At 42.8% G+C, this 21,903-nt stretch overlaps 1 protein-coding gene across 2 annotated transcripts in view; it reads right to left on the bottom strand.

Annotated features, from left to right (window-relative positions):
- PPP2R5C (protein phosphatase 2 regulatory subunit B'gamma) overlaps positions 1-21,903 on the bottom strand; it is a 374,584-nt gene that overhangs the window by 317,297 nt on the left and 35,384 nt on the right. The gene's annotated exons all lie outside the window — the stretch shown is intronic.

Genomic DNA, 21,903 nt, shown 5'->3' with positions numbered 1-21,903 from the left:
GTCTGTGCTTGTTTCCCGAGCCCAGAATCGGCGTTCCACAGCATGAACCTGCCCCATTAGCACCATGATGCATGCATTGTCAGGGCCCATGCTTTCAGAGAAATCTGTGTCCATGTCCTGATCACTCACGGGACCGCGCTGACGTCGCCTCCTTGCCCGGTATCGCGTTGCCATGTTCTGGTGCTGCATATACTGCTGGATAATGCGTGTGGTGGTTAATGTGCTCCTAATTGCCAAAGTGAGCTGAGCGGCCTCCATGCTTGCCTTGGTATGGCGTCCGCACAGAAAAAAGGCGCGGAACGATTGTCTGCCGTTGCTCTGACGGAGGGAGGGGCGACTGACGACACGGCTTACAGGGTTGGCTTCAGGGAGCTAAAATCAACAAAGGGTGTGCCTGTACATCAAGGAGTATTTCAGGCAGGACTGCACGGAGGGTTCCAATAAGAAATGGTGCACCTAAGTTATCGTTGTTATTGGAACAAGGAGGTTAGCCTGGCCTCTGATTGATACATGGCTAGATTTACCTCGCTGCACCTTCTCTGTGAGTGACTGCAGTGTGACCTAGAGGAATGAGTCCCCTAGACAGGGGAGGAGGCAAATGAGTACAAAACAAATCTGGTCTATTTCTTGTTTTGACCCACTCCATCTATCTTTTACATCTTTGGCTGGCAGCAGACGGTGCAGAAGGACTGCATGCCATCCACATCTCATGGCTGCTCGGCAGAAGATGGTACAGTACGACTGCTAGCCATCCCCATCTCTTGCCTGCATGGCAGAAGATGGTGCAATACGACTGCTAGCAATCCTCATCTCTTGCCTGCCTGGCAGAAGATGGTACAGTACGACTGCTAGCAGTCCGTATCGCCTGCCCGCTCACCATAAGACGGTTCAATAGGACTGACTGCAGGACTAAAGAGAATGACCTGGTCAAGTCACTCCAAATTTAGTCCCTGCGCCCATGTCTGCCCAGGCGCTCCCAGCCGACGTGACCAGGAGCACCTCGGACATGACGATGACGGCTACCAGTCGTACTGTACCGTCTGCTGCCACAAGGCAAGGGGTTGCTGCTACTGTGTAGCAATGCCGTACAGCATCTGCCAGCACCCAGGAGACATAGGGTGACGGTTACCTGAGCGGGCTCCATGCTTGCCATGGTATGGCGTTTGCACAGGTAACTCAGAAAAAAAGGCGCGAAATGATTGTCTGCCCTTGCTTTCACGGGGGGAGGGAGGGAACGGGGGGCTGACGATATGTACCCAGAACCACCCGCGACAATGTTTTAGCCCCATCAGGCATTGGGATCTCAACCCAGAATTCCAATGGGCAGCGGAGACTGCGGGAACTGTGGGATAGCTACCCACAGTGCAACGCTCCGGAAGTCGACGCTTGCCTCGGTACTGTGGAAGCGCTCCGCCGAGTTAATGCACTTAATGCACTTAGAGCATTTTCTGTGGGGACACACACACTCGAATATATAAAACCGATTTCTAAAAAACCGACTTCTAGAAATTCGACCTAATTTCGTAGTGTAGACATACCCTATGACTCTTGCCCTTTTGTACCAGGATGCCCCAGGGACATTTCACAAAACAATTGCCATGACAAAGCAAGAGGCCTATCAATTATAGTCAACTGGCAGAACAGCTAGGGAGCAGAGACCTCTCACTTACTGCACACTAACTGGTTCACTTTATAGTTATCCTCTTCTCCCCTGCTTCTTTGTCTCATCCTCCTGTTGCCACTTGTCATGACCTAGACTCTTTGGGGCAGGGATTTTCTTTTTAGTGTGTGTCTGTATCGTGATTAGCGTGACAAGGTCCCGATCAGAGATGACACATAACTGTTGATAGTGGAGGGTGGGGGGCACAATGTAAAGGTTCTGGTGGCATGCAGTGGCCTTCAGGGCAGGGCATATAAACCCTGGCAGAAATCTGGGGGGACATGTGACTCCGCATGCCCACCCCCCCATGCATTGCCTGTGGTCCTGATTCTTGATCCCTAGGTGTAGCTCCAATACAAATACATAAGGGAACTAGGAGCTTGGTGTGAGACTGTGGTTGGGCCCTGAAAGATGACAAGGAAGTGACAAGAGTGGAAAAAGAAAGTTCAATAAATACACACAAGTGAAACATGAAGTCTGGAAATGAAAACTGTATATTCTTGACAAGATGAGCGCACAAGCAAAAGCTGCTGCTGGGGCACCCCTAACTAATCGAAATGGTGTTTATACAGGGCATGGCTAGAGGAATTATTCAAGCATGGTCACATCTTCAGGGCTTATTTTACAGCACACACAAGTATTTTGTATTCTCTCCAAAGCTACCGCCATCACTTTCACCACTTTTTAACCAGCATTCCTGAGCTAGTAGGAATTAGAGATGGGAAAATCCTATTAGCTCCCATTATTCTTCTAGCTATTAGTGCTGGACTGTTTCATACATTATTTAATCAAGTGCTCTGCCCAGTCTAATTTAGATGTAGTGGGGTCTGCAAAGTGCCATCTATGCCTCATAAGAATAAACATTCTTATGGTTGAAAGAGATTTTTATAGTATTTCTTTACTTTGAAAATGGCTGTGGCTTTTTTCCTTTACACCCCCTCCCTCCTTTTCACCATTAATAATCACTACCTCTTATATAGTGCTTTTCATCTGTTGATCTCAAAGCACTTTACAGAGGGTAGTATCTTTATCCCCATTTTACAGATGGGAAAACTGAGGCCCTGAGTGGTGAAGTGATTTGCCCCACATAGCCTAGTGGCAGAGCCAGGAATAGAACCCAGCTCTCCTGAGTCCCAGCCCAGTGCTCTATCCATTAGGCCATTCTATTAGTTAAGCCTATTTTTTATTCCACCCAACTATCTTTCTTTTTGTCTTTCCTTCTTTTTAAGCATGTATGCCTATAATATATATTATGGCACAAAGTTTTAGTTTTGTGACTCCTATTGATATTAATGGTAGTTATAGGTCTAACACTCAGTGTGCAACTTAAAAAAAATAAGGACTGGGGTGATTTACACAAAGGGGCAGGACCCTGACTGAACACTGTGGACTCTTAGAAGATAATAAGCCTGCTGCATACATGTGGTGACATCTGTTTTAGTCTTGTGGGAGAGGAGTGTAGGTTGAGGTCTGGGATGTTCTCCTGAGACATCCTACTTCTCTGCTCCATTTGCTTTCTATTAGGCTTGAAAAAGAAATGAAGCCATGTTAAATGATTTCAAAGTGCCATTCTCTGTACTTCATTCCTATTTTGCAATTGCCAGCTCCCCATAATTCCTAATGCTAAGATGTCTAAAATAACACTCCTTCTATTAAGAGAACCAGGGCCAAAGGATCATGGACCACATTGACTGTCACGGAAAACCTCTGTCAGAATAATTTCCATTGGGTGTTTGATTGTTTGGGGGTCCAGCACAGTTTCTTCTTGTGCAAGAGGGGTCTTCCTAAACCAGGAGCTAAATTTGCTTTCCTTCCTTCATGAAGGCTTTTAAAAACTGCAGTATTGACACACAGGCTCTCATTTGCAGCATGTCTCCAGCTGACCTCTCAAATGCAAATTTTTGCACAGGCAAAAACAGACCCATGTTTTTACATGCATACAGACAGCTACACAGGCAAGTCAAGTAGCTGGGCACTCAATCTGTGTATGTAAGTTTAGGGCCCTAGCTGAAAAATTTGATCTGTGATGACCACGTTACCCGGGAATGGTCATTGTAGATTAGGTTGTGTATATCTGATTGTTAGAATGCTCGTAGCACTGATCCCAAACCAAAACACAAGAGCCATGAAGGTGGTCACATCTGGGTCAAGAGCTGAATTTTGCTCCCTGCGCTTGAATCCGTAATGGACCAAACCAACTCTCCCCTCCCTACCTTAAATTTGGAAAAGTTTGCATCTGGATCTGATTTGTGTGTTCTGTCCCATCGCCAATGACTGTATGGTCCTTATATACTTTTTATCCAGTCCTCTGTATCTTTAGGTAGCTGGAGGGAAGAAATCATAGAATCATAGAATATAAGGATTGGAAGGGACCCCAGAAGGTCATCTAGTCCAACCCCCTGCTCGAAGCAGGACCAATTCCCAGTTAAATCATCCCAGCCAGGGCTTTGTCAAGCCTGACCTTAAAAACCTCTAAGGAAGGAGATTCTACCACCTCCCTAGGTAACGCATTCCAGTGTTTCACCACCCTCTTAGTGAAAAAGTTTTTCTTAATATCCAATCTAAACCTCCCCCACTGCAGCTTGAGACCATTACTCTCGTTCTGTCATCTGCTACCATTGAGAACAGTCTAGAGCCATCCTCTTTGGAACCCCCTTTCAGGTAGTTGAAAGCAGCTATCAAATCCCCCCTCATTCTTCTCTTCTGCAGGCTAAACAATCCCAGCTCCCTCAGCCTCTCCTCATAACTCATGTGTTCCAGACCCCTAATCATTTTTGTTGCCCTTCGCTGGACTCTCTCCAATTTATCCACATCCTTCTTGAAGTGTGGGGCCCAAAACTGGACACAGTACTCCAGATGAGGCCTCACCAATGTCGAATAGAGGGGAACGATCACGTCCCTCGATCTGCTCGCTATGCCCCTACTTATACATCCCAAAATGCCATTGGCCTTCTTCCAGCTGCCTTCTCAAAGCAGAAAATAACCAGCTTAAAAAATACATTCTTATTTTCAATCTGTTGCTTTTTTTTTTTTTTTTTTTTACATTCAAATGTATAAAGTCAAACTGGGGAGAATCTCTCTGTCCACATGAGAACTGCGGGCTTACGTTGTTTGGCTGAATCTCCTTGATATGGGTAGCACCTGTGTATTTCCAGTATCTTGGAAATTGAATACCATGCTGAGCCCGTACTCCCAATGGTTTTGTATTTATTTAAATGTATCCTCAAACCACCACTTTGCTTCCTCAATCCCATATGACATAGAAGGATCTTTGCTGCCGTGCTGCATTAAATCCACTGCTGTGAGGTGTTAATAAGCAGGCACAGAAAGGGAGTTAGTATAGAGCAGGTCTCAGGATTTTTCATAGTGAATGTAGGTCCCAACAGAGCATATCTCAGGGACAGCTCACCTCCCAGTTCCAGTCACATGGGCTGCCTCACCACATGCAACTCTGTAACGTCTCTGTGGCAGCTACAGTGATTGCTTAGAAGGAAAACCAAAATGTGTACAATAAATCTTTTTAATGCAACACAGCAGCTGGAAACAAGGAAAATAAAACAGCACCATACGACCAGCCAGCTGTCTGTGGACCGACAGTAAGTGATTTGTGGGCCATCCGTGGCTTGTGCACCACAGTTTGGAAATCGCTGGTTTAGAGAATGGGCCATGTGAACATACTACACAAAGCCTGTTTTTACGCAGTTGTGCTGCAGTCTTACCACCTCGTGCTTTGCATTTCTATTGCCTCCCTCTCTCCCTTACCTTGTGTTTAGCCTGCCCCGTATAAACTCTTCCAGACCTTTTTACCTCTGTACCATCTTCCAGTCTGTCCCTTAAACTCTCTCACTAGTGGGGTGTGACATACCTTGCATTGTTACCTATTGTGTATCTCTTCTGTGTGGTACAGTAACAAGCACAAGCCCCTAACTGGGGTTTGTCAGAGGCTGGCTGGCCCTTTAAAGGCAAGCCATGCTCAGCCTTGCCTGTGACCTACCTGCTAGCCCCCTGCTAACGGTGATTTGGCAACTTAGTGCTAAGCATTCGCCAGCTGCAGAGAATCAGAGGGAAGATTCAAGCAGAGCTGAGAAGTCAGTCTCGGGGAGAGAGACTACAGAGAAGTCAGGACTCTTTTGCAGGTAGGACAACCCCCCACTTTCCCTAGGAGCCGTGTGAGGCTCCTGTGGGGTGGCCCTGAGAGTAGAGAGTGGACCTGGGTTCCCCCAGCAGACCCTGAGGAAGGGACATGCAAACCCAACTGAAGAAGCAGGTTAGGCTCCTGTGGGGGAGGCCTTGAGTGAAGGCCAGTAAGAACACTGCAGTGGAGCCCAAGAGGGCCGGCAGAATTATTATTGGGATGTTTATCCTGGCCTTTCAGTTGGACCGTCTGTTACCCTAGAAGAGTACTGAACTTAGTGACTCAGCTGGATGGCCAAGCTTTGGAAGACCGGGTGAGAGGCGGATGGCCTGCAACCTGGAGACAAAGGCCCTTGCAATATTGTACCTGATACAAGAGGATGCTACGGGTGGCGAGTGTACTGCCTTATAGGGTGCAAAAAATGATCATTCTAATTTTTACTTAATTAGAAGTATAGGTATGTAAAAGAGTGCCTTTGACATAAATTATAAAATATAATCATACACTTCCTAGTTCCAGCTGCCTTCTCAAAGCAGAAAATAACCAGCTTAAAAAAATACTAGTCTAGCTCTCCAATAATAAACCGTAAGAATTTATGTTAGCAATGGGCAAATGTTTCAAGGTTTGAAGAGTCCATTCAGCTGAGCATCAAAAGGTTCAGATGATTCACTGAAATGTCGTCAAATCTCTTTGATCGAGTAACTGGTATTGACACTGCATGATATTTATTTGAGCATAAGCTTTGGTGAGCTACAGCTCACTTAGCTGTAGCTCACCAAAGCTTATGCTCAAATAAATTTGTTAGTCTCTAAGGTGCCACAAGTCCTCCCTTTCTTTTTGCGAATACAGACTAACGTGGCTGCTACTCGGGAACCTGCATGAGAATAAATGCCCTCTGTTGCGATTTCTGGTAATTCCTGGTTCCAGCCAGGTTGGAGAGGTTGGGTACCCAATGAATAGCCTTTGTTACAGCATTGTGGTGTGGTCTTCTGGTCTCTGCCCAAAGCAGTTGTGTACATAAATACAAGTAAGAAGTTAACTGAATGCTAGCAAACCTAAATGTTTTGGTGCTAGTTTTAGGTGAAAGACTGGGTTAAGTCTTACTTTATTTGAACCAATTTGCCCTCTTGAACTTGGGCCCAATTCAGCAAAGTTCTGAAGTCAATGGGATTGGACACTTTATGTCTTGATTGAAGGTTCTTTAATTTATTTCAGAAATCCTGTATTGCCATTATCTTTGAATTCCATTCTAACCCTGAGGAATGGTCCAGTGGCTAAGACACTGGGCTGGGACTCAGAAGCCATGTGTAGAGCGCTGATGACTTAAGTCATTCCATTTTGTAGAGGATTACCATCACACATAATATGGTGACTTGCTCCAGGGCAGTCCACCTGGGGGGCTGCCATCAACCTTGAAAGCCCTTGGTTCCTGACTGCAAAGCAGGCTGGCAGGAAAGGAGGCAGGTTGTTTCAGAACTTTTCTGTCCAGCTCTGCTACAGACTTTCACAATGACCTTGGGTAAGTCATTTTGTCCCCAGTCCAGCAAAGCACTTAAACACATGCTTAACGGTAACTTGATTTCAATGGAACTACTCAGAGATTTAAAGTTAAGCACATGTTTAAGTGTTTTGCTGAACTGGGACTTTAATCTCCCCTGCTGTAAAATGGGAATCCTGCTGCTATCTCACAGGAGTGTTTGTAAGTATAAATGTACTGATATTTCTGAGGTGTTCAGATTGTGTGGTGGTGGATAATATATTATAACAATTCCAAGGCGCATAGATAGAGCTATTCTGCTGTATGTCATCCTCAGTCCCTGAGTGTCACTTAACACTGATGTGCACAAACAAAGCATGGCAAACCTGAACATATTTTTAAGCCGTTACTGGCTCTGCTATTCTTTTTTCCCTGTTAAATGGCAGCAGTTTATAGCTGGCCAAAAACTCTTTCCTGAAACTCATCGAGAGATGTTTTGCTTTTAGAAATCTAAAACTTGAGTCAACCTTATTCTGTTTAATGTCTCCACGAGTAACTAAAGTTTAAATCCACTTTATGGTCACCATCATTTATTAAAGGTGATTGTAAACAGGACTCTTTTTCTACACTTTTATCTCAATTTTATTGCTTTTTTGAAGTTTATTAAAATTAGGATTTCTAAAATCCTCTTTATTTTGCAATCTTTGTTGGACTGTAGCCTCAGTTTCTCTGGAAGTTACAATTTTGGCTTTTGTGGTATTTGGACAACATTATCTTTAAGAAATCCCTTAGGGGAAGGGGGAGAAATCTTGACTTCTATAAAGTTGGGGCATCAATTTCCCAAACTCTTGGTTTTTTTCTTCTATGTTGTCCTTTCAGACAGCACAATAGCAATAATATATTTCCAGGGGAGCAGACCTGGTCTGTGCTTCTCTTGAATGTGATCCAAGACTTAATATTCTGCTCCCTTTTAAGAGCTGTATCCTTAATAAGTTCCTGTCAATTAGACTTCTTTTTGGATGGACTATGTCTTCCTCCATGTGCCTCCCATGAACAATGAATGATAATGTGTGAAGGATAGAACAGATGAGAGTTAGGCCCAGATAGGTGCCTGCTCTGAATTTGGGGGTGTTCAAAAATAGGAACCTGGATATGAATTTTGCGGATAATATTTTTCCCCTCTGTAAAAATTAGCTGAATCAAAATACCCAGATCCAAACTCCCTTAAGTTTTTAGCAAAAAGAAAAGGAGTACTTGTGGCACCTTAGAGACTAACCAATTTATTTGAGCATGAGCTTTCGTGAGCTACAGCTCACTTCATCGGATGCATACCGTGGAAACTGCAGCAGACTTTATATACACACAGAGATCATAAAACAATACCTCCTCCCACCCCACTGTCCTGCTGGTAATAGCTTATCTAAAGTGATCATCAGGTTGGGCCATTTCCAGCACAAATCCAGGTTTTCTCACCCTCCACCCCCCCACACAAATTCACTCTCCTGCTGGTGATAGCCCATCCAAAGTGACAACAAAGTGTGTATGGGGGTGGGGGGGGGTGTGAGAAAACCTGGATTTGTGCTGGAAATGGCCCACCTTGATTATCATGCACATTGTAGGGAGAGTGGTCACTTTGGATGAGCTATTACCAGCAGGAGAGTGAGTTTGTGTGTGTGGTTTTTGGGAGGGGGGTGAGGGGGTGAGAGAACCTGGATTTGTGCAGGAAATGGCCCAACTTGATTATCATGCACATTGTGTAAAGAGTTGTCACTTTGGATGGGCTATCACCAGCAGGAGAGTGAATTTGTGTGGGGGGGTGGAGGGTGAGAAAACCTGGATTTGTGCTGGAAATGGCCCAACCTGATGATCACTTTAGATAAGCTATTACCAGCAGGACAGTGGGGTGGGAGGAGGTATTGTTTTATGATCTCTGTGTGTATATAAAGTCTGCTGCAGTTTCCACGGTATGCATCCGATGAAGTGAGCTGTAGCTCACGAAAGCTCATGCTCAAATAAATTGGTTAGTCTCTAAGGTGCCACAAGTACTCCTTTTCTTTTTGCGAATACAGACTAACACGGCTGTTATTCTGAAACCTGTCATTAAGTTTTTAGGTATTCAAAGTCTGTATCCAGCTCCAGATTTGGGGCCTTATTCGCCTCTGATGCCAGTTTTAAACAGGATTTGCCATACTGAATCAGACTAATGGTCCGTTTAGTTCAGGATCCTCTCTCTGACACTGGCCAGTGCCAGCTGCTTTCAGAAAAAGAAATCTTGTATTGTTAGTTGGGGATTAGCCAAGAAAGTTTCCTCCTAATTCCCAGAAGTTAGAGGTCGTTTTGTGTCTTGAAGCTTTATATCCTTTTCTAAGCACATTTTAAAATACTAAAAAGAAAAGGAGTACTTATGGCACCTTAGAGACTAACCAATTTATTTGCTCAAATAAATTGGTTAGTCTCTAAGGTGCCACAAGTACTCCTTTTCTTTTTGCGAATACAGACTAACACGGCTGCTACTCTGAAACCTTAAAATACTAAATAACTCTGCACATTCTTATTATCCATATACAAGTTTACTCCATTGAGTTCTTCTTGATTTGCACCATTGTAAGTGAGAAGCAAATCAGGCCCCTGGACTTTGCAGCTTGTTCTCCTCTCTCAAACAAATTCTCTTAGCAAGTTGATTAATTTCCCTGCCACAACTTATAAGGCATCCAAGCAATGTATGGATTGCCACAGTTATCCTCTATGCATCTAAGGTCCTTCAGAGAGCATCCCAGTAAGATTGAGAAGAATGCTCAGAAAGTTTGATACCAATGGAGCCCCTTAGACAGATATGCAGTCTTATTCTAGACTTCCAATATAACCTTGGGTAAATCTCTCTGCCTCAGTTTCCCCTCCAATAAAACAGGAATGCTAATGTCTACCTCCTGTGGGTGTTTGGAAGGATTAATTTATTAATATTTGTAAAATGCTTTGAAATCTTTTCTGTCTTACCAAACACATTTAAAATTGTCTATACTGTTCTTATCAGCCTTCCCCTCTGTCAGTTATCTTTTCCCATGCTGCAGGACGTGGCCTGGAAAAGCCCTCTTTGGGAAGCAGAGAGAGTGACAGAGGCACAAGCTCAGTTGGCTGGAACTCTTGGAAGAAAGCCCTTCTGCATAGATCAATGAAGCTCTGCCTGAAGGATTAATATTAAAAAACATTAAAGCATTTTAACACAGGAAAAACTTTGATTTCCCGCCCCCCCGCAGCTCCTTGTCCTCGGAGACCATGGCATTGTGGGTGTTCAGTGCCTCTGAAAACCACACTGCTTATTTAGACACCCATGTTTGAGAAGGTACAGGCTCCACACCAAACAGCTGTAAGTTAAGCTCTAAATGAGTATCGAAGACTTGCCCCTCTCTGTAGATTCCCAAATACCCCTCCCCCCAAGTTAAGGTTCACCTGCCATATGCCAAGCCACGGGCTCAGCAAGTCTTTTGCTATTTTTGTCCCTTCTTTAGGGAGGCAGCTTGCCTGCTTAACTCAACTCGTAATTCTCAGATCATGGTCTGCATGTCTTCAGGTTTGCTACATGTAAAACCCTTCTGACTGCATGTATATTGTTTCACTCTTGGAACCAATGACCTGTAGCATGAGGGTATGACCTGGACAGAATGACCCAAGCCTGGAATAAGGAATTGCAGCTAAAATATATCTTTTGTGGTACCAATACGGAAATGTGGGCATTTTACATTCATAAAAGATAAAACTTGCACCTCAGGGAATGAGATGATATTTTTATTTTCTACCCAATAAAAATATGTACCTCAAAAACTAAGTAAGTCTCAATACTATAAATATCCACCATATTTTGTAAGCTTCTGGGTGAATTATAATAAAAATGTATTTAAAAATAGAACTAAATTAAACCACAATTTCTGATCCAAGGAGGAGGGATGACCCCTTTAATTCCTTATACAACAGGACAGGTTTGAGAGGGACATCTGTTTGATTTTTCCTCCCTGCCCCCATCCCTACAAAAACTGCAAGTCTGTGGACAGAACACTCTGGGAGGGATGAATAATAGCCCACAACTTTTATTTATTTATTTATTTTAATTATAATTTCAAATGTGTCTAGGGTGAAATCCTGGCTCTATTGATTTCAGTGGGGTCAGGATCCCCTCTCCCCAGCACTTTTAGATCTGTATTGTATGGGCTTGATCCTAATCCCACTGAAATGAATGACAACATTTCCATTGACTTCCATAGGCTTTAGATTGGACCCTAACTACAGCACTTGTGTTAGCATGCCTTACTCAGAGGTGTTCTTCCAGTTCAGGACAAAGAATAAGAGTCCCCCAAAGGTACAGCAGTACTTGTGTGGGACAGCCTAGTGATCTCTGTTGTGGCTCATGGAGGAGTACTGTTTTATAATAAGAAACAAAACAGCCTTTGTGTAGAGCATAGAGCAGTATGTACTTACAAAAGCCACAAGACAACTTTTCAATCTATTTATAAAAATGCTTGTAAGTCTCATTTCAAGGTGGGTTAAAGATCATCTTTCTTAGCTCAATATTTGTATCTAGAATACTGTAACAAATAAAAAGGGGCGGGGGGTCGAAAATGCCCAATAAGCAAAGAACATGCAAATTCACTGGGTCTTGCAAACTCTTGTTCTCCTGGCTACCAACTGACTCTTGGTTGCCTGCCAATAACTTGCAGTCACTATTTCTGCTTGATTTTGTTCATTCCCTCCGAGCTGCCTTTACTTTTAGACTGCACTGCATTAGACTCTTCCAATCTATATGAAAAGGTCTTGACACCGCCCTACGTACAAGTTGTATAAAAAAGGAATGAATATTTTGCCTTATGAAATATTGGCTAATGGATCCAAGTCATAAAGTACTTATGCTTTTTAATAGAGTGACTTCTGGTATGTTATGATGTGTTATTATTTGAAGCCAAATTCTGATCTCATTTGTACGCACACAGCCCTACGTACTACAATGGGCTTGTATGTGTGTAACTGACAGCAGAATTTCACCTAATACTTTAAAGGTTTATAGCAGAATATTACACTATTAGCCAGGTTTTTATTTTTCTTGCTAATCATCCCACCTATTCTACTTGCAAGATGTTCATGGACATGTTTTCCAGCAGAACTACTTCAGTTTAATCAAGACTGTATGGAAAAATAACTAATAATTATACCTATAGATCTTACATTGTATAATGGTAGAGTACAAAAGCAACTTAATAAAAATGCTGCCATCAAATCAAAGATTAGCTTTGAAGTCAGAGAGGTTGCTAGTCTTGCTACTTGATCCACATTTATTTTATTATGGTGAATTCATGTATCTATTTCCTGGGAACTGCTGTTGTTGGGCAATTATTTATATATTACCACGTATGGCACTTTATATTAGGTAGAGTGTGCCAAAGAATCGAATTCCTCTCTTGACAAGATTATAACCCAGGGGTTATACAATACAGTGCAAAACAATAGGCAAGTACCAAGTTAATGAATATAGAACATACTGTACAGCTGGAATGTTTTGCAGAACAGGTGAATTTTGAGAAGTTTTTTGAAGGAGAGTGCTGGCTGGATGCTAACTGGGAAGCCTTTCCAGGTGTGGGCTAGCATGGACCTGGTGAAAAGGTATAAAGATTCTGCCTATATGAGGGAAATTTCTCAATATTTCCCACTGTTGCTTCAGCTCCACTGAAGTTAGTAAAGTTGGAAGACCTAATATAGGCTAAGGTGTTAAAAACAGCAGTGGCAGCTGTCTACAAAGGCTCCCAAATTTAACATTGGCAGTGGAGCTGAACAAATGTAGACAGGACGACAGGGAACAGACAGGAGTGAAGTCTGGGTGAAACAAAAGGAGTAGGAGGGAGCACAAGAGATGAAGTACAGCCTGTTCCTAATCGGAGTAAAGCTGTACCTAGTCCAAAATACAATACACAGCATATAATTGAAAAAGATGCCTAGACTTTACGTTCCTTAATTTGTGTGCGCCAAGCAGTAGGATGTTCTGGTCATTAAGGAAATTAGCTTTAAAAATGTTTTTTTTTAAATTTTTTAATTACAAGCTGCATTTTGTCTTTGTTGTTAGATGGGGTCAGTCAGGTTACTGAAATAATTATTGTGCTCTTCTTGGCACTGGTTAAAGCTTAACTGGAGTAACTGCATTCAGTTCTGTATGGGGGAAAAAAAGACACATGGTCCAATTGAAGAGTTTAGAGGAGTGCAACAAAGATGGTAAGAAGTTTGGCAAATAGGATCTAAGTGGAAAGGTTAAGATAACTTGGCATCTTTAGCCTAAAGGAAAGACAAGTGTGCGTGGGGGACATAACAGGAAACATAAAGGAATGTTTTAAAGAGGACAAGGATCAATTATTCTCATTAGTCACTGAGGATAGGACAAATAATAATTGGCTGAAGCAGGAGGGAAGTTTTTAGGTTAAATATTAGGCAAAACTGTAGAAGAACTCTTAGACGATGGGACAAGCTGCCAAAGGCAGTTGTGCAATCGCTGTTGTTGGAGTTATTCGAGGCTAAACACCCGTCTACAGGAACAGTTTATAGAACAATTAAATGAATCCTGCCACAGTGCAGAGGGGTGGTCCCTTAGAGCCCCATTGATTCTACAATTTGGTTATGTATCCAATTTCTTTAAGTTGTTTGGTTTTTTTCCTTTCCCCTAAACCCTGGAGTTTATTTCAGCCTTCATTAAAATCAATTGGAGGGGAGGGGAAGAGAAATCGGCTTTTTAAAGATACTCTTTTGGCTCTCCAGAAAACTTTGAAAAACATAAAATATCAACTGATTTGCAATCACGTGTTTCCTTTTAAGACTTTCGATCTCTCAGATTTCCTCTCTCTTCTATTGTGCAATCTCCTTTTTGTCCCTTTGGAAATGTGGGGACTAGGAAAGAAGGGGAGAAAGCACTTAATAGAATTGCAGGATTTTATTCCTTGGCCCTCTCTCTCCTCTTTTTAGCAGCAAAATTTGCGATTTCAGCCTTAAATTATCCCTGGAAATCACTGACAATATGATTGTCCTCATTTCTGTGTCTACTACCTGTAAATAAATGATCTGTCGGATAGTGAGCAAATCTGCTTGCTTGTGAGTAGTCCCATTTAGAGAATCAGTCCCCATCACTTAACTGGTACCAACTGGGAGTAACTCCAGAGTTACACTGGTATAAAAATCACATAGAATCAGGCCCATGGACTTCAGTGAGTTGAGTCAATGGGATTTGGCCCAAAGACTCAGTAGGACAGATACTGATGTCAGATGTATGGTGCGCATCAATGCATATATCAAAGTATCTGTCACCATGCTTGCAAGCAGAGCAGAACTTATTTTTAAAGATACGTTGAACTGTTCTCTGTACATCTGAGATTACCATCTATTTGACCAAATGACAGTCATGAAGAGGAAGCTATTATCTGATACACTGTGGTGATGATAAAAAGGCCAGTGAACTAACTTATATCGCTAGCAGTTCATTACATATGCAATTATAAACCAGCAAGCTGGGCTTGTTTGTTTTTTCCATTAGCATTATAGGTGTAAAACAAAGCATTTTAGTGTTCTCTGAGAGATGGAATAGGGTTCAAGCACCCACTCTGCTGATTTTAACATGGAGGCAGACACACATCTGTTGTTAGGATTAAAAGAAAAGAGTTAGTAAGGATTTAACATACCACCAATAACAGCAGAGTCAAACCAAATCTCTCTATTCCGCCAAGACTGAAATTGCTGAACATGCCCCCGCCCCACTCCCCAAGCATGTTGTGTTTATCACCAAGCTAGAGTATTATCTCGCAAAACGAGGATATATTTGTTATGGAGATTATCACTGTTTGTCAAATCAATACAGAGAGAAGGTGGGTTGGTCCAGTAAAAGATGTTACCTAACTTCTGTTGGTAAGAAGGACAAACTCTCGAGTTTACACAGAGCTCTTTGTCAGGTCTGGGACCTGTGCTCAGAGTGGAACAGATTGTCTAGCACAAGTTAACACATTTCAAGAGACCATTCAAGGTGAAGTGACCCATTAATGCCTGGGGGGAGGAGGCTTTCTCTCTAATGGTTACAATAACACGTCCAAATCAATAAAAATATAAATTAGAATAGGCGATGCCAGTATAGTGTGATGCCCCTTAGGGTTGTGTTAAATCCCTAAGCCCCTCCACCCTTTTGTCCAGTGTTGTGTTGCAATGAGTAAATTGGGGACAAGATTCTGCACCTGACACCCTCTGGAGGGCTGTGTGGAAGGGCTGCACTGCATCCAGGGAGCCTCCCAGGAGCCAGAGCCACACAGAGGTTTTTGGGGGCCTGGCCCAAAAGCTGAACCTGAGAGCCTTCCAAAGAAATGACCACTGGTGGGAGGGTTGGAGAATGAGCCCACACCATGCTCACCCTACAGTGGTAATTCCTGTCCCACAGGGCTAGGTGTTGTGACCTGGGCGAGGGGTGGGGAGTGCCCAGATCTATTCATGGCAGCAGTAGCTCTGTCACCCTTGGAAAGGGTGTAGCATGCTCCAAACTCCAGGCTGGTCATCTTCCTTGGATAGTGGAGAGGAAGTGGGAGGAGCCCCACTTATCCTGGCCTTAATGCCCCTGCATGCAGCTAGCAACTGTTGGGGGCAGTAACAGAAACTCCACCTCGAGTCCCTGCTACCACCTCAACAGTCTAACCACAACCTTGTCTCAGTAAGATTCTGTTCAGCTCCTGCACGGCTGTTCAGAGAAGGAGGAGTTTCTCATACACCCCTTCCTTGCACCCAAGCAAAATGGAGCCAATTTATGGTCCTGTTTGTGGCAAGGGCGGTCCCTTATTTTTCCTTAAAGGGACATGTGCACCTATGGCACCGCATAAAGAAGAAGAATCTCTGCTGAGACATTTTTAACATAGATACTTTTAGAAACATAGATTTTGGTTGATGAACAAAATAATAGGTGAGAGATAACACATACACCCTTATAGCCATTATGTACTATACACATCTAATAGAGAAGAGAGGAAATTATTCTTTTCTTTTGTAATGTATATTAATGTGTCCACAAATTCATCCAGTGATCTTAGAGCTATAGCCCCTTACTCAGTATCTGTTATCTCACTTCTTTCTCTTCCTCCTCTGCCTGGATTAAACCACATGTGGATTTAAAGGGAAGGGACATCTCCTCCTTCCATTGGTAAAACTAAGTAGACAGGAGAAACGAAGGAATAAGAAATATCTACGTCAGAAAAATGGTTCATAGGTTAGCACAGAAGAGAACTTAGATCATTGCGTTTAGGAATAAGTGGCAAATCAGCTGTAATAGCTTGCAGAAGACTGTCACAGCCCTGTTGCCATTATCTGTGCCCATTCTGTTCTGCTAGGAGCAAAGGTAACCCGGTGTTTCTACTCCTGCAACATCTGGACCCTTTGCAGCTCAGTGTGAATTCACAAGAGCGAGTGTTCTATGCCAGCATTAGGTTAGTAGATATTATCAATTTCTGTTTGGTGATAGTTTTAAAGGTGGATCCAGCTACAAGAGGGTAGAGCAAGAAAAGCACTTTGGGGGGAGTGCAAGTGAGGCATAAGAAAATCCCTCCAGAGATATCTTCAGAGACTAGTCAAGACAAAAGTTACAGCACAAGCACTTGGAAGGGGGCCATTGCAAACAACTTGTCCTCATTCCAGTTGAGCAACTGTAGGCAGGGACATTTTCAACACAGGCCATTTAGGGACAGAAGGAAAGATTGGATGGCATTAAAAGCAACTGCACAAATACACAGGCCTATGAAGATGTGGCCACCAGCCATGCATATTCAGAACAACCTTTCCTGCTTTTTTTTTTCTCCCCTACAGTCCCTACCTCAGAAAGGGTCACACCTAATGCCAATCTCTGGTATGTCATGTGTTTGGCAAAATTTAACCTCTGACTAAATCAGTTTTCTTAACTGGGGCTCATACTAAAGAGGGAGCAGGAGTGAGGATGAGGGTGGGGGAGCAGAGAGTAGGGGTAGGAAGAAATTTTAAAGTGATCGATGTGCCAGAGGGAAAAGAGGCGCTTTCCTCTGGTGAAATATTCACCCTCTGATCCTTGGTTTTAACGGGCCGAGGAAGAGCCACAGTGACAGTCCCACATATTTTTTGAGGAAGTGCTGAGGTGGTGGTGCCAGTTTATTGAAGCCTTCTCTTTTCCCCTACTCACAGGCTGCCCTCCCTCAGCCTTTCCCCTAGCATCTCAGAGACAGCTCAGCTTGTTTTAAAACTTCTGCTGCTCTCCCCACTTACATATTTGTTCTACATAAAGAAGAACACAGTAATACCAGGGTATAAAATATATCAGAAGGACAGAACGGGTCGTGCTGGTGGGGGAGTGGCACTATAGTGAAAGAAAGCATAAAATCAAATGAAGTAGAAATCTTAAATGAACCAAACTGTACCATAGAATCCTTATGGATAGTAATTCCATGCTTGAATAATAAGAATATAGCAGTAGGGATACACTACCTACCGACCACTTGACCAGGATGGTGATAGTGACTGTGAAGTGCTCAGGGAGATTAGAGAGGCTATAAAAATAAAAAACTCAGTAATAATGGGGGATTTCAACTGTTCCCATATTGACGAGTACATGTCACCACAGGACGTGATGCAGAGATAAACTTTCTTGATACCTTAAATGACTGCTTCTTGGAGCAGCTAGCTCTGTAACCCACAAGAGGAGAGGCAATTCTTAATTTAGTCTTGAGTGGAGCACAGGATCTGGTCTAAGAGGGGAATATAGCTGAACTGCTTGGTAATAGTGACTACAATTTAATTAAATTTAACATATCTGTGGTGGGGAAAACACCAGCACTGTAGCATTTAATTTCAGAAAGGGGGACTACACAAAAATGAGGAAGTTAATTAAACAGAAATTAAAAGGTACAGTGCCAAAAGTGAAATCCCTGCAAGCTGCATGGAAACTTTTTAAAGACACCATAATAAAGGCTCAATTTAAATGTATCCCCCAAATTAAAAAACATAGTAAGAGAACTAAAAAAGTGCCACCGTGGCTAAACAACAAAGTAAAAGAAGCAGTGAGAGGCAAAAAGACATCCTTTTAAAAAGTGGAAGTTAAATCCCAGTGAGGAAAATAGAAAGGAGAAACTCTGGCAAGTAAAGTGTAAAAAAATATAATTAGGAAGATCAAAAAATAAGTTGAAGAACAGTTAGCCAAAGCCTCAAAAAATAATAGCAATTTTTTTTAAGTACATCAGAAACAGGAAGCCTGCTAAACAACCAGTGGGGCTACTGGACAATTGAGATGCTAAAGGAGCACCCAAAGATGATAAGGCCATTGCAGAGAAACTAAATGAATTCTTTGCATCGGTCTTCACAGCTGAGGATGTGAGGGAGATTTCCAAACCTGAGCCATTCTTTTTAGGAGACAAATCTGAGGAACTGTCCAAGATTGAGGTGTCATTAGAGGAGGTTTTGGAACAAATTGATAAACTAAACAGTAATAAGTCACCAGGACCAGATGGCATTCACCCAAGAGTTCTGAAGGAACTCAAATGTGAAATTGCAGAACTACTAACTGTGATATGTAACCTATCGTTTAAATCGGCTTCTGTACCAGATGACTGGAGGATAGCTAATGTGATGCCATTTTTTTAAGAAGGGCTCCAGAGGTGATCCTGGCAATTACAGGCTGGTAAGCCTGACTTCAGTACCAGACAAACTGGTTGAATCTAAGAACAGAAAGAATGGAATTGTCAGACACATAGATGAACATGGTTTTCATAAAGAGAAATCATTCTTCACCAATCTACTAGAACTCTTTGAGGGATCAACAGGCATGTGGACAAGGGCATCCAGTGGATATAGTGTACTTAGATTTTCAGAAAGCCTTTGACAGGGTTCCTCACCAAAGGCTCTTAAGCAAAGTAAGCTGTCATGGATAAGAGGGAAGTCCTCTCATGGATCAGTAACTGTTTAAAAGATAGGAGACAAAGGGTAGGAATAAATGGTCAGTTTTCAGAATGGTAAATCCCCCAGGGGTCTGTATATTCATATTCATAAAAGCTCTGGAAAAAGGGGAAACAAAATGAGGTGGCAAAATTTGCAGATACAAAACTACTCAAGATAGTTAAGTCCAAAGCACAGTGTGAAGAGTTACAAAGGGATCTCACAAGGCTGGATGACTGGGCAACAAAATGGCAGAAGAAATTTAATGTTGATAAATGTGAAGTAATGCACATTGGAAAAAATAATCCCAGCTAAACATACAAAATGATGGGGTCTAAATTAGCTATCACCGCTCAAGAAAGATCTTGGAGTCGTCATGGATAGTATTCAAAACATGTGCTCAATGTGCAGCACTCGTCAAAAAAGCTACCAGAATGTTAGGAACTATTAGGAAAGGGACAGATAATATGACAGAAAATATCATATTGCCTCTATATAAATCCATGGTACACCCACAGCTTGAATACTGCATGCAGATGTGGTCACCCCATCTCAAAAAATATATATTGGAATTGGAAAAGGTCCAAAAAATGGCAACAAAAATGATTAGGGGATTGGAACAGTTTTCCTATGAGGAGAGATTAATAAAACTGGGACTTTTCAGCTTGGAAAAGAGACGAGTAAGGTAGTATATGATAGAGGTCTGTACAATCATGGCTGGTGTGGAGAAAGTAAATAAGGAAGTGTTATTTACTCCTTTTCATAACACAAGAGCTAAGGATCACCAAATGAAATTAATAGGCAGCAGGTTTAAAACAAAGGGAAGTGTTTCTTCACACAATGCACACTCAACCTGTGGAACTCATTGCCAGAGGATGTTGTTAAGGCCAAGATTATAACAGGGTTCAAAAAAAGAACTAGATAAATTCATGGAGGATAGGTCCATCAATGGCTATTAGCCAGGATGGGCAGGGATGGTGTCCCTAGCCTCTGTTTGCAAGAAGCTGGGAATGGGAAACGGGGGATGGATCACTTGATGTTTACCTCTTGTGTTCATTCCCTCTGGGGCACTTGGCTTTGACCTCTGTTGGCAGACATGATACTGAGCTAGATGGACTTTTGGTCTGAGCCAATAGGCTATTCTAATGTTGACTCCAGTGCCTCGGGGGTTGGGGAAAGGATATAACAGGACTAGGGTGCCAGTCATGACCAAGGCTTGTGCTTACTAAGGACAACTCTGGACAGCTATTGTCAACAGATATTTTAAAACTGCTTTCCTCCTCCCCCACTTAGTTAAACCTCACAATACAATTTCATTCAATGAAATTTTAGCAGGAGGAGTCTGGCTTGCTCCGCTGGCTGGTACTCAGGTGGGGAGCCATTTATCTCTAGGTCACTGATTTGAATTTGGCCTACATTGTGAGTAACCACAAGCCATTCCCTTCTGATAGCAGTTCAGTGCTATATGCAAAATATGTAGGTATTCTCAGATCCTAGGCAGTATATCTAGATCATGAAAGCTAATAAATGGGCTGTAGAGACAGAATTACTCTCTCATCTCTCCAAGGCTAATAATGAGGCACATTGGTGAGGGTGTGCGAGGCTGTCTGCATTGCCTCTACCCTAGGAGAGGTACCTGTTGGGTGAAGAAACGGAGAACTTCAGTCTCTTGTGCTGAGGATCCAGCACATTTAAACAGCATTAATTTCACTTATATTTGCAAGTGTGAAACAAAACAGCTATTAGTACAGGGACCTTAAATGTGTTAGTGGTGTTTCCTACTGGTATTGTGTACTTATTAATAAAGCTAAGCTTTTGTCACAGATATTTTTGGAAAAAGTCAGGGACAGGTCATGGGCAATAAACAAAAATTAATAGAAACCGTGACCTATCCCTGACTGTCGCTAAAAATATCCCTGACAAAAGGGATAGGCGGTGCGTGGGAGCTGCAGGGACCCCGTGCCCACGGGGCTGGGCTGCTGCGGAGTCCCCTTGCCCCCAGGGGCAGTTGGGAGCTGCGGGGGTCCCCCAGCGGCCTGCTGTGGCTGGGAAGCTATGGGGTCCCCCCCGCTGTCACTGGGCTGCAGGGTCCTGCCACTGCCCGCCATGGCTGGGCAAGGGCTGGGAGCTGCAGGCATGGGGCTGGCTGGGAGCTCCAGCCCTGAGACAGAAAATGTCACGGAGGTCAATGGAAGTTACAGATTCCATGACCTAATCGAAGCCTTGCTTATTAATACTATATCATAATTTATATCTTCAAAGTGCTGTGCAAATTTGAACAAATTAATCCTCCCATCATTCCAGGAGACAAGTAATTATTCTTATTTCTGACGTGATATAGATACATGTAGGTGGAAACTACTGCATATAAGTACACTAAATTCTACCTAGTAAACAATAATTCTGGAGGCTTGGATCCAGCAAAGCACTTATGCACAAGCTTAACTTTAGGCACATGAGATGCCCCTTTGAAGTTAATAGGACTTCTTGCAGGTGACAGAGAGACACATGCTTAAGTGTTTTCCTGGACTGAAGCCTTGATTAGGAACCACTGGGTCCTATTTCTCAAGAAAGTTTATATCAGGGACTGTATTTCATGGTACTTGTATGACACACCAAAAAACAACAACAACAACAAAAACCCCACCCCACTCCCGCAAAACCCAGTCATCCTAAACTAATAACTGG

The sequence above is a fragment of the Caretta caretta genome, chromosome 6, assembly GCF_965140235.1.
Source record: "Caretta caretta isolate rCarCar2 chromosome 6, rCarCar1.hap1, whole genome shotgun sequence".
Classification (NCBI taxonomy): Eukaryota; Metazoa; Chordata; order Testudines; family Cheloniidae; genus Caretta; species Caretta caretta.
Note: the sequence above shows the minus strand (reverse complement) of the source record. Positions and strands in the feature narration are given on the sequence as shown.